This window comes from Harpegnathos saltator, unplaced genomic scaffold (assembly GCF_003227715.2).
Source record: "Harpegnathos saltator strain DR-91 unplaced genomic scaffold, Hsal_v8.6 scaffold8, whole genome shotgun sequence".
Lineage (NCBI taxonomy): Eukaryota > Metazoa > Arthropoda > Insecta > Hymenoptera > Formicidae > Harpegnathos > Harpegnathos saltator.
The window spans coordinates 20,726-38,975 of record NW_020230648.1 but is presented as its reverse complement, the minus strand read 5'-3'; positions in this window follow the sequence as shown (position 1 = coordinate 38,975).

Sequence of the window (18,250 nt, the reverse complement as noted above, 5' to 3'; positions counted from 1 at the left end):
TCGCACAATTCTTCCTGAAGAAATAGACTTTGTTCCTCGATTTGCGCGATAAGAGGATTACTGAAGAGCATCAAATCTCGTTTTAAACTATCAAAATCACAGAAACGCCTATCAAATAGATCAATTAAAGATTGAATAATATTAAGTTGCTTAAGAAAATTACAATTTGTGCCGTGTTCTTAAAAAAGAATTTGGCAGCAGGGGAAAAATGAAGAAGATTATCTTGCAATTGATTTTTAAAAAGCAATAATTTTCTACGGAAAGAATCTACACAACTAACTAACTGGGTAATAGTTTGGTCGGACTTTTGCAGCTTTAAATTTAGAATATTTAAATGATTAGTTATATCGGTTATGAGAGCAAGCTCGCAAAGCGAATTTAAATCTTCGAAGAAGAACCTAAATTCGTCCAATTTTGTAGGATATTCTTGCAAAAAAAGGAATATCTCTTTTCTTATTGCGAAGTATGTTTCAAGACATTTTCCTGCACTGAGCCATCGCACTTCACAATATAAAGGAACATCTGTGTAGGTTGCGTTATGCTCTTCAAGAAAGTGTTTAAATTTACGATGAGAAAGGAATTTTTGGCCACCTTTAATTAAATTAATAATTTTTGTGACCGTTTTCATGGCGTTACAGAGTTTAATATCTTTCCCACATAACGCTTCTTGATGAATAATACAATGAATAACAGGGAATGTAAAACCTCGCTGCTTTAAATGTCCGATAAACCCGTTTCTAAAACCTACCATTGATTTTGCGCCATCGGTGACTATACCCGAACATTTTGAAAAATCGATATCGAATTTTTGCAGACATTGGCTAACAGCCTTGAAAATATCTGCACCTGTTGTCCTACCATGCAATGGTACAAAATCTAAAAGCTCCTCGACATGTGAAAAATCGTTTTGTACGATTCGAGCAAAAATACTCAGTTGACTCACATGCCGATTATCGGTGCTTTCATCAAGACATAAAGAATAGTATGAGCAAGACGCTAATAAAAATTTCAACTTTTCTTCTAAAGAACAGGCAATATCGTCAATCCGTGATTTCACGGTTTTACGATTTAAAGGAATGCTTGCAGCTTCTTCTAAAGTTATAGAATCTCCAAACAATTTCACTGCTGCGATGAGGCACTCCTTTACAAATTCCCCTTCACTATACGACTTTGAAATTTTTGCGATGAGATGTGCAATTGCAAACGACGTGGTAAGGGCTTTCGTAGAAGATTGAATATTCTCGACACTTAAATCGCGACCTTCTTGATGAACTAATTTTAATCCCTCAATTAAATTTTGTTTTTCCTCGTCCACATATTTGGAATACTCCTGACAATGAAGAGTATTATATAGTGTCTATAAACGATATATTTTTTAACAAGTGATGGTTGAAAACCACATAAAAGATGACCCACAGATGACTCTATCGGAAATGTAAGCGAAGAAAATTTGCTCCCATACCTTATCAAAAATTTACCTAAACTTTTGATTCCTATCCATTGTTCCAAGAAATCCAGCCAGAAGACTACACCAAATACACGAAATCACAAAAGAACTTGAGATGAGAGTGCGAAACTGTCTGTATTCTCGTTAAAGACCTTTAACGAGCAGACTCTCATACAGACTGTGGAAACAGCCAGACCGTAAAACAATTGCATATCGGTCAGCAACAGAGTTCACACATTCAAATACCAAAAGACTTGTGCGTGTTTGTAAACAGAGAGAGTAAACAGGGAGTGTATAAGTTGATAGAATATTTAAACTATGTGGATGAGGAAAAACGTAATATATTTTAAGAATTAAAATTAATTCATGAAGAAAGTTACATCAGTGTCGAGAATTTTTAATGTTCTATGAAAACCCTTATCGAGTCATATGCAATATCAAATTTCATCGCACAAATTCTAAATTCTTTAGCGAAGGAAAATTTGTAAAAAATGCGTCATTGCAGCTATCGAATCATTTGGAGATTCGATGACTTTCGAAAAAGCTGCAAGCATTCCATTAAATCTGTAAAATCACGGATAGATGATACAGCTTCATCTTTAGAAGAGAAATTAAAATGTTCATTTGCGTCCTATTCGTATTATTCATTATGTATTTATGAGAGCACCGATAATCGGCATATGGATCAACTGTGTATTTTTGCTCGAATCGTACGTAAAACGATTTTTCACATGTCAAAGACCTCTCAGACTTTGTATCGTTGCAAGGGAGAACAACAGGTGTTGAAATCTTTAAGGCTGTTAGCCAAACTCTGCAAAAGTTTGACATTGATTTCTACAAATGTTCGGCTGTAGTCACCGATAGCGCAAAAGCAATGATAGATTTGAAAAAACGGCTTCTTTGAACAAATAAGAAGCAAGGTTTTAAAATCTCTGTTACTCATTGCATCATTCATCAAGAAGCGTTGTCTTATAAGCTTAACCCCTTGACTGTGAATGACGTAAATATGCGCATGAAAATTTCCTCAGAGTCTCTCCGGCGTACTTTCTGCTCTAAAATTTTGTTTCCCTACCGAGCCATACATTTTATCGTATTTGTTCTTTATTATTTAGTGGAGTAGGCCTACTGGGGAAGCACTTTAAAAAAAACGCATCAGCAATAGTACCTCACAGGTGATGTGGAAATCTATTACAATAATCCTTTAATTATACTTCTTTTATCTCATTCTTTTCATTGTTGTCATTATGTTGTGCCCACGCCTTTGGGGAACGTGTTGTTCCCACGCCTTTGGGGAACGTGTTGTTCCCACGCTCTTGGGAGAAGACTGTGAAGAAGGCATATAGAGAGTGTTTGACAGTTGTTATCGTTGTCAAGGAGTTTGTTTACTAACAAAAACTAGAGTAGAGTCGAGTCGCTCTAGTCCTGTCACGGCGTACGGACGTAAAGCGAATTCATGCGATTATTTTGAGATTGATTAAGATCCGTTTTTCTTGGCTGTAAATAAAGCTTTTCTCGTTTAGTTTATCCCGAGTTATTTCTTTCACGCGCGGGCATAACATTATATATATATGTACGTGTGTATAAAGCACATAAACATATATATTTTAAAGCGATTATTAAGGGAGGAAAAAATTATAATTGTAATAAAACACGAGGGTACGCTCCAGCTGACATCTTACGTAGCGACGGGCCTGAGTGATCCGCGATCGTCGCCTCGGCCGCTGAGCGCGGAGCGGTGCAAGGTGGACGGTGGGTGTCACCGCTTGAAATCCGGCCGAAAAGGGCACTTAATCTCCAGCTCTGCTCTATGTCAATCCATTAGCATCGTGGATACCATTATGTATTACTACTCTGTTTGTATTACTACTCTTGTTCAGCTTCGTTAATAATATCGCCACAGGGATCATCGCCACAACTATCTTTGATGAAATAGCATACCGATGGACTTCGGTTGCAGTTCCCACGAGGATCTTCGTTGTTCGATTCGTTGATGCAGTCATCCATTGGTCTATCTCACGTACACCGGTATAGGACACAATTTATAGAGAATTACCATCCACTCAGCCCTTTAATTGCTTGTCATAACGAAAATTGCTTTCGGTCACTCTACTTGTGATTAGCTTAAAGCATGCGTGCTCGCTGTAATTTGCTGCACGAGTCCTCCACTGGCTTTTTACTATTCTACGCTGCGGAATTATCCAGATGACGTTCATTCGTAAATTGCGTTCTTGAATTTATTTATATGATTTAGTCCATTTTCATGAGCATACAATAGTGGCTTACGTGGCAATATGTTACGGAGATAGATAATTTAATTCATTGTACATACGCACTATTTTGAATAACCGAATTCTTGCATATTATTACAGCATTGTCTTAAATATAGAAAAATCGAATTCGTTTCATAATATGAACGCAGAGTGAATCCTAAAGTGAATACGTAGAACGAAGTATATAGGAATAATTTTTTTAATTACAAAATATATTGTAATTAGTATAGTATATAATTACATAATTATTTTTACATTGTACAAACAACGTAAATATATTTTGTAATTACAAATAGATGTTCTGTTATTATTTTATTTTTCAATGTGTTCCATTATTTAATGCGTAATCTTATGTAAATTATAATAACCTTATGTGTATTTTCATGCAATATTTTAGAAAGATTGTATAATACGATAATGTATTACAATTTGGATAGAAGCGTGAGAGACAAGAAAATAAATACAGAGAGTGAAAAACATTATTTCTTCAGATATTGGAACTTTCCTCGTCTACATATTGCTGCTCACTGCGAAGCAGCGACCAGTATCTACACCTCAAACCTAAAACGTAAGAGAGTTAAAACGCGATCCAATTTCTCAGACCATTGAGTGCGGCGACTGCCATCTGTCTAACGGGTGGAGTCATGCTTTTTACAAGCGAACCGTGAAATGCGCAAACAGAAGTGCCTCCTTTACATTTTAATCAAATCATTTCTCTATTATGCGCACCGACCACGCTTTCGTCTTAAAAGATCTCGTGGGATAAAAGGGTTTAATACTGCCTTCCTCTCCTCTCCTCTCCTCTCTCTCTCTCTCTCTCTCTCTCTCTCTCTCTCTCTCTCTCTCTCTCTTTTTCTCTTTGTCTTTCTCTTTCTCTCTCCATCTATTTTCTCATTTTTTCTCTACTTGTTTGTCGTATTTCGACCACATTCTTTCTCTTACTCCCCATTTTAACCATTTCCCATGATTAATCCTTTATATCCTTTATATTCTTTGCAAGTCTTCGTTGTTATGCAAAGAAGAAATGAGCAATGATGTTTCATGTCTATATTACATATTATCTATCATTATTCCTCACTCCGTCTCTTTTCTGATAAATATAAAAATTAAACTATTTGGAAAAGTTTTATGTAATATAGTGAGATGGTGAGGTGGTGTATGTGATATATATTTTTATCATATTTATTGTTACGTCCTATGGACTCCGCATATTTTAAATTCTTTTTATAAGTAAAGCGAATTAATTTCATATTACTTACTAGGTGCGCAACTAAGCTTCCGAGTTTCACACATGGATAGCGCTAACGACACATATAATCGACATACATGTCTGAAGTTGTGTTTTTTTATAGCTTGGACATCTGTTAAAAATAACCAGTCGTAATACCAACACATCGCAATGCAAAATATTTTTTCTAATAACGAAAATGTCGAGTTTTGTGCCAAATAAACAGCATTTGCAGGAAGCTTTGCTTTTCTGCTTTAACTTGAAAAAAAGTGCAGCTGAAGTACGTCGTTTGCTTGAGGAAGCCTACGGCGAACATGCACCATCGAAAACTACCTGTGAAGATTGGTTTAAACGTTTCAGAAGTGGCGATTTCGACACTGAGGACAAGGACCGCTCCGGAAGACCAAAAACAATTGAGGACGCCGATCTGCAAGCGTTATTAGATGAAGATGATACGCAAACACAAGGTCAACTTGCGGAGGCATTAAACATGACTCGCTAAGGTATTTCCAAACGTTTACATGCCATGGGAAAAATTCAAAAGGAAGGAAAATGGGTGCCGCATGAGTTGACTGAGAGACAGATGGAAAATCGAAGAGCCATTTCCGAAATTTTGCTTTTGCGGCATGAAAGAAAGAGTTTCCTGCATCGAATTGTTACTGGCGATGAGAAGTGGATATATTTCGAGAACCCCAAACGCAAAAAATCCTGGCTCTCACCTGGCGGAGCATCAACATCGACGGCACGGCCAAATCGTTTCGGAAAGAAGACAATGCTCTGCGTTTGGTGGGACCAGAAAGGAATCGTGTATGCTATGAGCTGCTGAAATCGGACAAAACTGTCAATGGGCATCGTTACCGACAACAACTGATCAATTTAAACTATACATTGCTCGAAAAACGGCCAGAATGGGATACGAGACATGAACGAGTGATATTGCAGCACGACAACGCTCCGTGCCATCGCACTTCCATCGTCCAGGACACTATCGAAACGCTGGGAAATGGGGTCTGCTACAGCACCCGCCGTATTCGCCAAACCTGGCCCTTTCCGATTATCACTTGTTTCGGTCGATGGCGCATGGCTTGGCTGGGCAACATTTGGCCAATTTCGAAGAAGTGCAAAATTGGTTGGATGAATGGTTTCGGTCCAAAGACACGTCGTTTTATCGTTGCGGTATTCATGTGTTGCCAGAGAGATGGCAAAAATGTGTAGCTAGCGAGGGACGATACTTTGAATAAATTATTTTTTCTATTTCTCTTGAAATTTTCGATTTTTCATTGATCAAAAAAACCCGGAAACTTAGTTGTGCACCTAGTACTATACGTTCAACTGTTCATACTTCATACATATTAACAAATATGTTTCCGCGACTCTTCGAATACGGTGGGACGAGAAAATATGTCACACACCGATTTCCCTTTTTTTCTGTCTTTAATCGCCGAGTTTATCTATTTCTGTTAGAAAGATTCGCTGAGTTATTTTAGCCAGGCGTTTTCCCTTCCAAATATCTTTTAATAACTTCTTCCTTCGGAGCAGCAATTTTCTTTGAAGATGGACCGACCAGTCAATCTCTCATATTGTTACATGACGCGATTAGCCTTTGATCCTTAAGAACTCATGTCTTTTACACGTCCCTTCATAAATTTTATTGCGCGCCAACTCTAACTAAACCTAACGTAACTTTGAAATCTTTTTACTGCTATATGTACCCCATCTCTTACAATATTTATCCTTGAAATACTATGACGCACCCTCAAAACCCGACCTCCAAAAATCTTTGCAACAAAGTCTTATGACCATATTTGGATATATGTAAACCTTAGATCCCTGACATAACTTTTAAAACTCCATTCTCTCAACCGAGCTAACAATTTGAGAAAAGCCGAAAGGTTACTTCACTTCTCGACAGTCTCGCAAGCTAAAAGGAGGTCGAAACCTCCACTCATCTCGCGACTTCTCAACTTTTAATTTTCTGTTCATACTCGCGATTCAAAACTATTGCAGTTAAGTGCTCGAAACTCAGCCCCGCCCGCACCAGGGTAAAAGACCAACCTCCTACATAAAACACAGATTGGAACAATTTCCCTATCCAGGGCTTGCCACTCTTTTTTTATTGAGGCGGCCTTCATCTTCAGCAAACAGTAAGTCATTCACATATTGCTTTTCTCTCCTAAATCGAACTTCCTGATTTGCATCCTTCTCATTTTTATCTCGAAATTCGTTGCAGTGGCCTATTGTGTCAACTCCTACGTGACTATCAACCGAGTCCTCAACTCACCAGACCGTTCTTATCCTTCCTAACCAGATTAGATATTATTCGTTTTCCTTCCCCTTTTTCTCCTTTCAAAATATTTGCGCACAACCATTATATAATATGCACGCTACTGTCCGTCGTTGCAAACACGTATAATTTTATATTAACTACGCGAAATTATTATACAAAACCTCGTGCCGACAATATTTGTTAAAGCTATTTAAATTTGCTCTTAAATCTACCTTAATAAAATGTGCCGTCAATTTTTTATAATTTATATTAATTTGATTTTATAATTTAAATCACGTTCCCACCTTTCCAATTCATACCCCGATTCCAACTATCAATTTGCGGTCCATCCCAGGTAAAGAAATTTAGTTCTCTGACCTGTGGACCACCCGCCGTACGTCGCGATCGGAGTAAACGGACCCTTCTGGTCCTTGACCTGTATCGTGCATACGCAAGTACATGCGGGACTTGCAAGCGCGAGAATACGTTACGTTCCTCCTCCAGGACGTAATACTATGATATTCTCTCTCATAGTATTCTCATGTCATCCTCATCATTTGATATATTCGAGTGCAACATATTAACATTATCTATCATTATTCTAGTTATATCAGATCAGTTCTTAGATATAATATAATGAAATAATCATCTCTCAAAACAAGTAATAATATTGGGTTAAGTAAAAAGTTTTGAGCGTTTTCCGCTAGATGGCTTTAGTGAGGTCATATCTCACGATATATACGTCGCATCTGGTCATTTTATACTGCGACTTAAAGATGCCATAACGCTTTAAAAAAAGTTCTTTGATAGTTTTGTGTTTGGTGAAGCTAGTTGTGTGTTAGAGCGTTCCAAAATGGACGTAAAAAAAGAGAAAATTCGATACATTCTTCAGTACCACTATGACCAAAGGGAAAAAGCGGAGCAGGCGGCCAAAAAAATTTTGTGCTGTTTATGGACCCAATACAGTATCGAATGCAACAGCAAAGCGGTGGTTCCAACGATTCCGTTCTGGCAATATGGACGTCGAAGATGAGACACGCTCTGGTAGACCAATCGTCGAAAATGTCGATAAAATCATGGAAATCGTCGAGTCGGACCGGCATGCGAGCACTTATTCCATTGCCCAGGAACTGAAGATTAGCCAGAAAACCGTTTGGAACCATTTGCATAAGGCTGGTCTCAAGAAGAAGCTCGATGTATGGGTGCCACACGAATTGACGCAAAAGAATCGTTTGGACCGAATTCATGCCTGCGATTCTTTGCTGAAGCATAACGAAATCGACCCATTTTTGAAGCGGATGGTGACTGGTGATGAAAAATGGGTCACATACGAGAACAAAAGCCGAAAAAGATCGTGGTCCAAGCGCGGTGAGCCGGTCCAAACGATCGCCAAGCCCGGATTAACGGCCAGGAAGGTTTTACTGTGTGTTTGGTGGGATTGGAAGGGAATCATCCACTATGAGCTGCTCCCATCGGGCCAATCACTCAATTCGGACCTACACTGTCAACAACTGACTAGATTGAAGCAGGCGATTGACGAGAAGCGGCCAGAATTGGCCAATAGGAAGGGTGTTGCGTTCCATCAAGACAATGCCAGGCCGCACACATTTTTGACAACGCGCCAGAAGCTCCGAGAGCTTGGATGGGAGGTTATATCGCACCCGCCGTATAGCCCAGACCTGGCTCCAAGCGATTATCACCTTTTCAAGCATTTGCAAAATTTTCTTGATGGTACAAAACTGGCCTCAAGAGAAGCTTGTGAAAATGAGCTGGTCAAGTTCTTTACCAATAGGGACGAGGACTTCTTCAATCGCGGAATTATGAAATTGCCTTTCAAAATGGATAAAAGTTATCGAACAAAACAGCGCATATTTGATCTAAATCCGATAATCCTAACTTTGTTAATTTCATCGTCGAAATAAAGAGAAAAGACGCTCACTTTTTACTTCACCCAGTATTAGATTGGGGAAAAAGAAATCCATTATTTTTTCATTTCTTTCAAGGCTTTATTTAACATAGTTAGGATTGTTCGATTTTGGTCAAATAAGCACCGTTTTGTTCTACAATTTGTCGTCATTTTAAAGGTAATTTCATGATCCCTTTTTCATAGAAGCCCTGGTCCTTATTTACAAAAAACTCGACTAAGCGATTTTCGCAGTCTTTTCTTGAGGTCAATTTCTTACCATCAAGGAAGTTTTGCAATGACACAAACAGATGATAATCGCTTGGTGCCAGGTCCGGACTATAAGGTGGATGCATCAAAACTTCCCAACCAAGCTCTCGGAGTTTCTGATGAGTCATTATAGACGTATGTAGCCTGGCATTGTCCTGATGAAAAACAATTCTTCTCCTATTGACCAATTCTGGCCGCTTCTGGTCGATCGCTAGCTTCAAACGGTCCAATTGTTGACAATAGAGGACCGAATTTAGTGTTTGGCCATATGAAAGCAGCTCATAGTGGTTGATTCCTTTATAGTCCCACCAAACACTCAGCAAAACCTTCCTGGCCGTTAATCTTGGTTTGGTCACCATTTGAGCCGTTTCACTGCGCTTTGACCACGATCGTTTTCGCACAATATTGTAGTATGTAATCCATTTCTCATCCCCAATCACCATCCGTTTCAGAAATGGCTCGATTTCGTTCCGTTTGGTCAAGGTTTCGCAGATTGAAATTCGGTCCGTCATATTTTTTTTTTTGCGTCAATTCGTGTGGCACCCAAATATCGAGCTTTTTTTTTGAATCCAGCTTTATCCAAATAGTTTAAAACTGCTTTGTGGTCGATCTTCAGCTCCTGGGCGATACTACGACTGCTAACATGCCGGTCTACTTCAATCATTTCCATAATTTTATTGACATTTTTTACGACAGGCCGACCTGTGCGAGATGCATCTTTAACATCAAAATTACTGGAACGGAATCGACGAAACCAAAATTGCGCGTGATTGGCTGTGACAGTATCGGGACCATAAACACCATTCACAATTTCAGCCGCCTGGCTTACATTTTCGCCTTTAACGAAGCAAAATTGTAAAATATACCGAATTTTCTCTTTATTGACGTACATCTTTTACGTACTATAACTCAGAACTTAATGGACAAATCACAAAACCGTTAAAGAATTTTTTTTAGTACGGAATGTCACTTTTCCAACGAGTATAAATATTAACCTATGCTATTAATACATCACATGATATATACCACTAAAGCCATCTAGCGGAAAAATAATGGATTTCTTTTTCCCCAACCTAATAATATCAAATTTTATTGTTGTCCTACGTAAGAAAAATGCAACAATAAATCTTTAAAAAAAATGTATAAAACAATAACTGTGATTAAAAAGTATCCGAACTTTATTTTTAAAAATCAAAATTACAATTCAATTATCAAAATTCTTATATTCTGCTTCAAAGTAGTCCCTATTGCTCGCACATATCCCAATGTTTGATCCAGTCCTGGAAACATCGCTCATACGCGACAGACAGTATGGCCTTCAATTCATGCAGCGATTTTTCTTTGATGTTCTCAATCGATTCGAAACGCTGTCCGCGAAGTGGTTTTTTCAGTAAGGGAAACAGAAAAAAGTCACGGCAAGGGCCATGTCTGGTGAATATGGTGCTTGCAGAGCGACATTCGTTGAGCTTTGTCAGAAATTCACGCACAAGTATCGAAGTACTATACGATGGTGCGTTGTCGTGATGCAAAATCCACGAGTTGTTTTCCCACAATTCCGATCATTTCTTACGGATTGCTTCGCGCAAACGCCTCATGACAGATAAGTAATATTTTGCATTGACTTTTTGACCAGTTGGAAGGAATTCCTGGTGCACAACACCGCGATGATCAAAGAAAACCGTGAGCATGACCTTGACTTTTGACTGCAAACGGCGAACTCTCTTCGGTCTCCTGGTTCAATTTTCAAACGCCATTCTGATGATTGTTGCTTTGTTTCGACGTTAGTAAACCTATGTTTCATTACCAGTTATGATCCGTTTCATGTATGTACTGTCTTTAGATACCGTAGAAATCATCTCAGATGACACAAACATTCGATTATCTTGGAGAAAATTCAGGTTTTTCGGAATCAAGAGCGATGTAATCCGTTTCATGTCCAATACATTGGACAAAATGTGCTGGCACGTTCCATATGATATTCCAACTTCATCTGCTATCTCTCGCACAGTCAATCGACGATTTTGGAGTAATAATTCTTTCACTTTCTCAATGTGAGCGTCATCTGTTGACGTTGATAGTCTTCCAGAGCGTGAGTCGTCTTCAACGGATTCTCGTCCTTCTTGAAACTTCTTAAATCATTCAAATATACTTGTTTTCGATAAACAATTATCGCCATAAGCCTTTTGCAACATTTTGAATGCATTTGTGAACGAAATTTCGTTTGCAACACAAAATTTCAAACAAATTCTTTGCTTCATATTTCTCGACATCGTAAAAATCGCCGTGCACAACAATCTTCACTGACATAAACAACTGCCACTTTCAAACGGCTTGAAGGAACATCATGATTTTTTTACCAAAAGTGAAAGACATCTGTACCAACTTAAGAAAGCAAATGGATTTGATTTACAGTTCACCCACAATTTTTAAAAAATAAAGTTCAGATACTTTTCGATCACAGTAGTATGTGCAAAACAAGAATTATTTATGTTTATAGAAATATATGCTTATAGAATTTATGTTTATAGAAATATATGTTTATAGAAATATATTTCTATGTTTTATTTCGAGTACTGCATTTTACTAATAAATGTTACGTTTTTCGAGAATCCTAAGATTGCTAAGATATTTGAATAATTTATGACTATATTAAGTTTTCTAAATTATAATAATCTAAATATAGAAATGAAATTTAAGGGAGCATATACAGAGTGAGAAAAACAGATGGAAATCCTTAAAAATCTCGCAAGATATAAGTTTTACAGAAAAGTATTTCAGACAAAACTTATTAGGCTCAAAACGATGTATTTACTGATTTTATCAGTTTGAATGGTGTTGCCAAGCTCAGGTCAAGGTTAACTTATTTTTTTTTAATGGGAACCCACATTTTTTATTATATCATCTTTTTCTATCAATTAATTTTAATAACTTTTGTCTTAAATATTTTTTATTTGCCTAATATTTTTTGAGATATTTAAGGAAAACTCGGAAATTTTTTCAATATTTAACTTACAATATCTCATCAACTATTTGTCGGAAGAAAAAATGCTATTAAATTTCTTTACTTTACTTGGTCTCAAGAATTATTGTTACAATAGCATCCTGTTTTTTGTTAATTTGATGGTTTTGAAATTTCCAAAAGTCAATAAGTTAACAAAAGTTATGGAACTATTGTAACAATATGTTCTTGGGACTAAATAGAATAAAAGAGTCTAGTACCATTTTTTTTTTCGACAAATAGCGAATAGTTCGCCAGATATCGTAAGTTAAGTATTGAAAAAGTCACCAAGTTTTTCTTAAATATCTAAAAACATTAGGTAAATAAAAAAATGTTTCAGACAAAAGTTGTTCAAATTAATTGCTAGAAAAAGATGATATAACAAAAAATGGGGGTTTCTGTTTAAAAAATATAAGTTGAGCTTGACTTGATTTTGGCAACATCACTTAAGGCCAAACTGATAAGATCAGTAAATACACCGTTTCGAACCTTATTTTGTCTGAACTTTTGTCTGAAATACTTTTCTGTAAAACTTATATCTTTCGAGATTTTTAAGGGTTTTCATCTTTTTTCCTCACTCTATACACTTAGCAAAATTCAAATAATCGATGTTTCGTTTTTTATATTTTCTTAAAGCTTCATATGTAGAGAATATTTTCTCCAAATTTTAAGTTGGTATTGCAACAAATGACAAAATTATAGGCCTGAGAGCACATTGGAAATTTGCATAGGCAAACACCGCTCAGGTACCGTGGCCTAACTGCCCAGCCTGTATATTATTCTTCCCGAATTTATTCTGTTTCTCGCTATTGTATCTGTACAGAGTCTGTTTTAGCCATATATTTTGAACATAACGGCTATCAAGATATAAATATAGTTTAATTCGTCAGTTAATTCGTCAGTAGCTTGTCCGTACAGCTGGCAGTTAGACCCGAGATCGAAATTTTTATTTTCAATATTCTAAGTGAAAATGGAAAAAAGAAAAGGATTGAGACAAGACTACATTTCTGGAAGATTCAAGAAAAATGTAAAACGAAAAAGAATATCACGTAAAAATCGATACAAAACCGAAAGAAACGAAGCAAGTACTAGTGCCAGTGCGAAAAAATTAAAAAGTGCAAACGACATTCCAATTTCAAAAATGCCTAATACGGGATATCAAATTTTGAACTTTTTAAGTGTTTTCTACTGTATCTGAATGTGACGCATTATTGGCTATGCACAAAATAGTGACAAGAGCTTGAATAATCTAATTTAGAAAGTAGCTCCAAAAACAATGCACAGCGAAGCCATTATTGTCAAAATTGCTGCATATACAGCTACTTGCTATATTTAATAATAGTGCAGCTTCATTATTACAAATAATGCATGCAATGTACATGTCGGGCCGAACGCACATCAATATGTGCGTTCGTATACCGTTATTTGCAATATTGATCAAAATCATTTTGCTTTACGGAGTAGAATAACACTTTTTTCTTTAAAATTCGTTCATTTTGTGTAAAAGCGAATCGAAATAGCTTATGGTCTAATCAATTTTCAAAGTGAAATCCGGGAAACCAAATAAATACTCAAGAGATATATAATCTTATCTGTATGCATTGCTTACAACACCTGTTGCAGGGTGTAGTCTACGTATATACTTATATAGGTCGACAAAATACAATTTCTGAGTACGGTGGTTCCAATGAGGCCTTTCAGAAAGGTTATAAGGCTCCGTCAGTTTTTCAACACACACATTTGTGTCATCTGCAACTTGACTAAATAAAATATAAAGGGACGAATTGTGATATTTTACGGAGTGAATTGCATTGTAAAACGATATTTACATTGCCATTATATGTCGATAAGCGTTCTTTCTGGTTTGAGATGAAAATATGACTGCGATCTAGATCAGTTTGATCGAAAGACGTTACAATAACGTTTTTGTTATTGGGTGAGTGCAAAAGTTCGTGCGGAGTTTGTGAGTAAAAGTCACACAGTGATTAGGCAAACAAAAATCTTTATTCAATCAATGATATATTCTCCATCGTTTTCTATAATCTTTTCCCAACGTTCTGGCAGCATACGGATGCCTCGATCATAAAAACTGCGCGGTTTAGATTCGAAGAACGAAGAGACGCCGTTTTTTAAGGCCTCCAAAGAGTCAAAGTTTTTTCCATTTAAATAATTTTGCAATGACCGGAACAAGTGATAGTCAGATGATGCGATATCAGGAGAATACGGTGGATGCGTTAAGACATCCCATTTCAGGTTCTTCAGTTTGCGCAGCGTCTTTTTCGAAACGTGTGGTCTGGCGTTGTCGTGATGAAAGACGACTCCCTTGCGATTTGACAAAATCGGACGTTTCTCTTTTATTTCTCGATTCAGATTGGTTAATTGGCGACAGTACTTGTCCGAATCAATCGTTTCGCCAGCGGGGAGAAGCTCGAAATAGATTATGCCCTTGCAATCCCACCAAACAGAGAGCATCACCTTCATCGGGTGCAAACTGGCCTTTGGCATTGCGTCACCATGCTCACCTGATTGTTTCCATGTCCGTTTGCGCTGAACATTGTTGTAGAGGACCCATTTCTCATCGCCCGTCACTAGTCGATCCAAAAACGACTCGTTATTGAGCCGCCCGAGTAAAGAAACGGCTGCAGAAATTCGCTTGATTTTGTTCTTCTCGGTCAGCAAATGGGGCACCCATATATCGAGCTTCAAATCGAATCCCATCTTTTTTAAACGCCGAAAAGCGGTTGATCGGTCAACGTGCTGTAGCAACTTCTTCTGTTGAAATTCGCGGATTATTGAGCACTAAAGTACGCAAAACATCGTCATCAATATCAGAAGGTCGACCAGAGCGTGGCTCGTCTTCAAGGTTAAATTCTCCACTTTTCCACAGTTCGTTTAGCTGGTGCTTCATCCTGATAAACATCCTGAATGTTTTCTACGGCTGCGGCAACGTTTATTCCCTTCCGAAACTCGTAAAGCATAACATGCCGTAAATGCACCTTATCGATACTCATTTTTAAAGTGATATTTCTCGAAGCAGTTTGTATGAAAACAAATGATTTTTTTTTTAATAACAGCTGAAGACGTCACCTTTCCAACGTTATATAATATGTAGATGGAAGTATTAATGACAACACTTTACGACGCTTATAACTCCATCTATTGAAATTCCGCACAAACTTTTGCACTCACCCAATACAATAACCAAATGTATTTATATACCTCTTTTCTCCAGCTACGTAACAGATACTGTAAGGAGATTCCAACTTCCAGCTAGAGAGCCTCAAAGGGAGAGAGTGGCAAACTGATCACGTGACCAGGTCTCTGCTGATTCGATGGAGGCACAAGGTCTTCTTCACCAATTAGAATATTGATATAGCATGACGACAAGCTGGTTTTACAATGAGTCATAGAGTTAAGACCGACTTTAACCCTAACTAGTCTAAAATTTGGTGATTTAAGCCGTAAAAGCTTTAAAAATTGAACAATCGCAGTCAAGTTTTTTTGTAACATCTATCAACGAATAGAGGTTAAAAGAGGAGGTAAAAAGAGGAGGTTAAAGCGTTTAGCGTCGCATAGGACATTCGTTCACGGATATTCAATTGTTACTGCAAATTAATATCTTTGTAATATAGCAGCAATATTGCAGAAATAATATTGCACAATATTGTTTTTGCAATTTTGCAATGTTACAACAATGTTGCTGCAGCTTCTGTGCTGTATGGGAAGTGAAGCGCTGCTCAGCAAGTGCGTGTCCTATCGATGCAAATAAGTAATAATCGGACAGAGCCAAGTCTGGTGAATAAGCCGCATACGAAAGTATTTCCCAACTAAACGCCTCAATCGTTTCCTTGACCAGTTTTGCTGTGTGTGATGGTGTATTATCATGAAGCAAAAACACTTTCTGTTGCCTTTTTTGATATTCTGGTCGTTTCTCACGCAAAGCTTGATTCAAATCGATCATTTGTTGTAGGTAGCGTTCAGTATGAACGGTTTCGCCAGGTTTTAGCAGCTCATAATAGATCACACCCTTCTGATCCCAAACACAGAACATTGTCTTCCGTCCATAGCGATTTAGCCTTGCAGTCGATGTCGATGATTCGCCTGGAGTTACTCATGATCTTTTACGCTTAGGATTCTTAAAATATATCCACTTTTCATCGCCAGTCACAATTCGATGGAGAAATGACTTTCTTTTGTGCCTGGCGAGCAGTATTTCGCAAGTGGTTTTTCGGTTTTCCTGCTGTTTTTCATTCAGTTCATGTGGAACCCATTTTCCCATCTTCTGGATCTTTCCCATGGTTTTCAAACATATGGAGACGGCTTCTCGTGTCACATTTAATTGATCCGCGAGTTGTTGTTGCGTTTGAGCGTCATCCTCATCCAACAATGCTTGCAATTCGCTGTCTTCAAACTTTTTCGGTCGTCTTCCACGTTCTTCGTTTCTCACGTAAAAATCGCCACGTTTAAATTTTTTAAACCATTCAAAGCACTGTGATTTACCAAGAACATGCTCACCGTAAGCTTCGACAAGCATTCGATGCGATTCTGCAGCAGTTTTCTTCAAATGGTAACGTGAGGTTGCATTAGAAGACTGAACTGGGAAAAAATGACGCAGAACAACGTCGTCTCGACAAATCCTTTAAAATATGCTGATACGTATTCACCAAAGTTTGTCTGTGAAAATTTCGTTCTCCCATTCTATGTATAGTTTTGGGTGTTATTATTTACATATCCCATTTGTGCGAGTTAACACAATAAACCACAAGTATCTTTTACATACCATCTATGTTAGAATATCACTCTCAATTATGTAAATGCTACATAACACTATGTGTTATATAGTATTTACATGATTGAATGTGACATTCTAAAATAGATGATATGTCACTGATACTTGATGTTGACAGAGAAAGGCAGATTTTCGCGTTAAATCTCGCTTTCCACTGTGTGAAAGACTTTTCATAAAAACATTGTGCAAATGCATGCATTATTGCAACTGTAAATAAAGTAGCTGTAATATCTTATGTATATTTTAATATCGCATTTTCTTCTTTGTTTGTATGTTTTGTCTGCATGACGCTTGCATGACATTACTATTCCCTTTATGTTTGCTTCTTCCTTTCCTTATATCCTACCATTCCTTAGGAAATATAAACCAATATCAAATAATTCCATTTCATAAGTGACTTATTCGACATTTGTTTATCAATTCCTCCTGATGGAAGAAACCACCACCTTCTCGCGAACATCTTTCCATCGAATAGTAATGTGGATTTACATATTCTTTTTTACTAAAACCATTTATATACACGACACAGTACATGTTTTTAAACACTGATTACTTACTTAATTACTAATAATTACTTTATTAATAGTTTTTCATTCTTCATGCATGCACAATACCACTGCAGTACTACATGCATAATGCATTTGCTTCATACTTTGGTATCATCGCATGAATTGGCAAGAAGAATGTTTACTCTTTTTCCAACTTGATTCTATCCACGTTGCTGGCAAAGAGAGGGTTTCCTAAACTGTATGCTATAACTGTACACTGTTTTCATCTATTTACGGTGACTTTTCACAAACAATTCGTTAAACTTTGTGTCATTTTAATACAAACATAGTATTATTATATTTTTATTGAGTGGTACACTGAACACTGAACTCAGAGCGCTGCTACTTATTTGGAATGGTCCACTTATTTCTCTTAAACAGATTCATTGGATTAACAGTTGTGCTATTCGACACTGCATCGAAAATACATGGGAAAACCGTTTCGCAAACAAGTGAATACATTCGAAGATATTATAATAGACAAATAAATTACCTTTTTACTAGACTACATATTTATTAATGCACTGTACA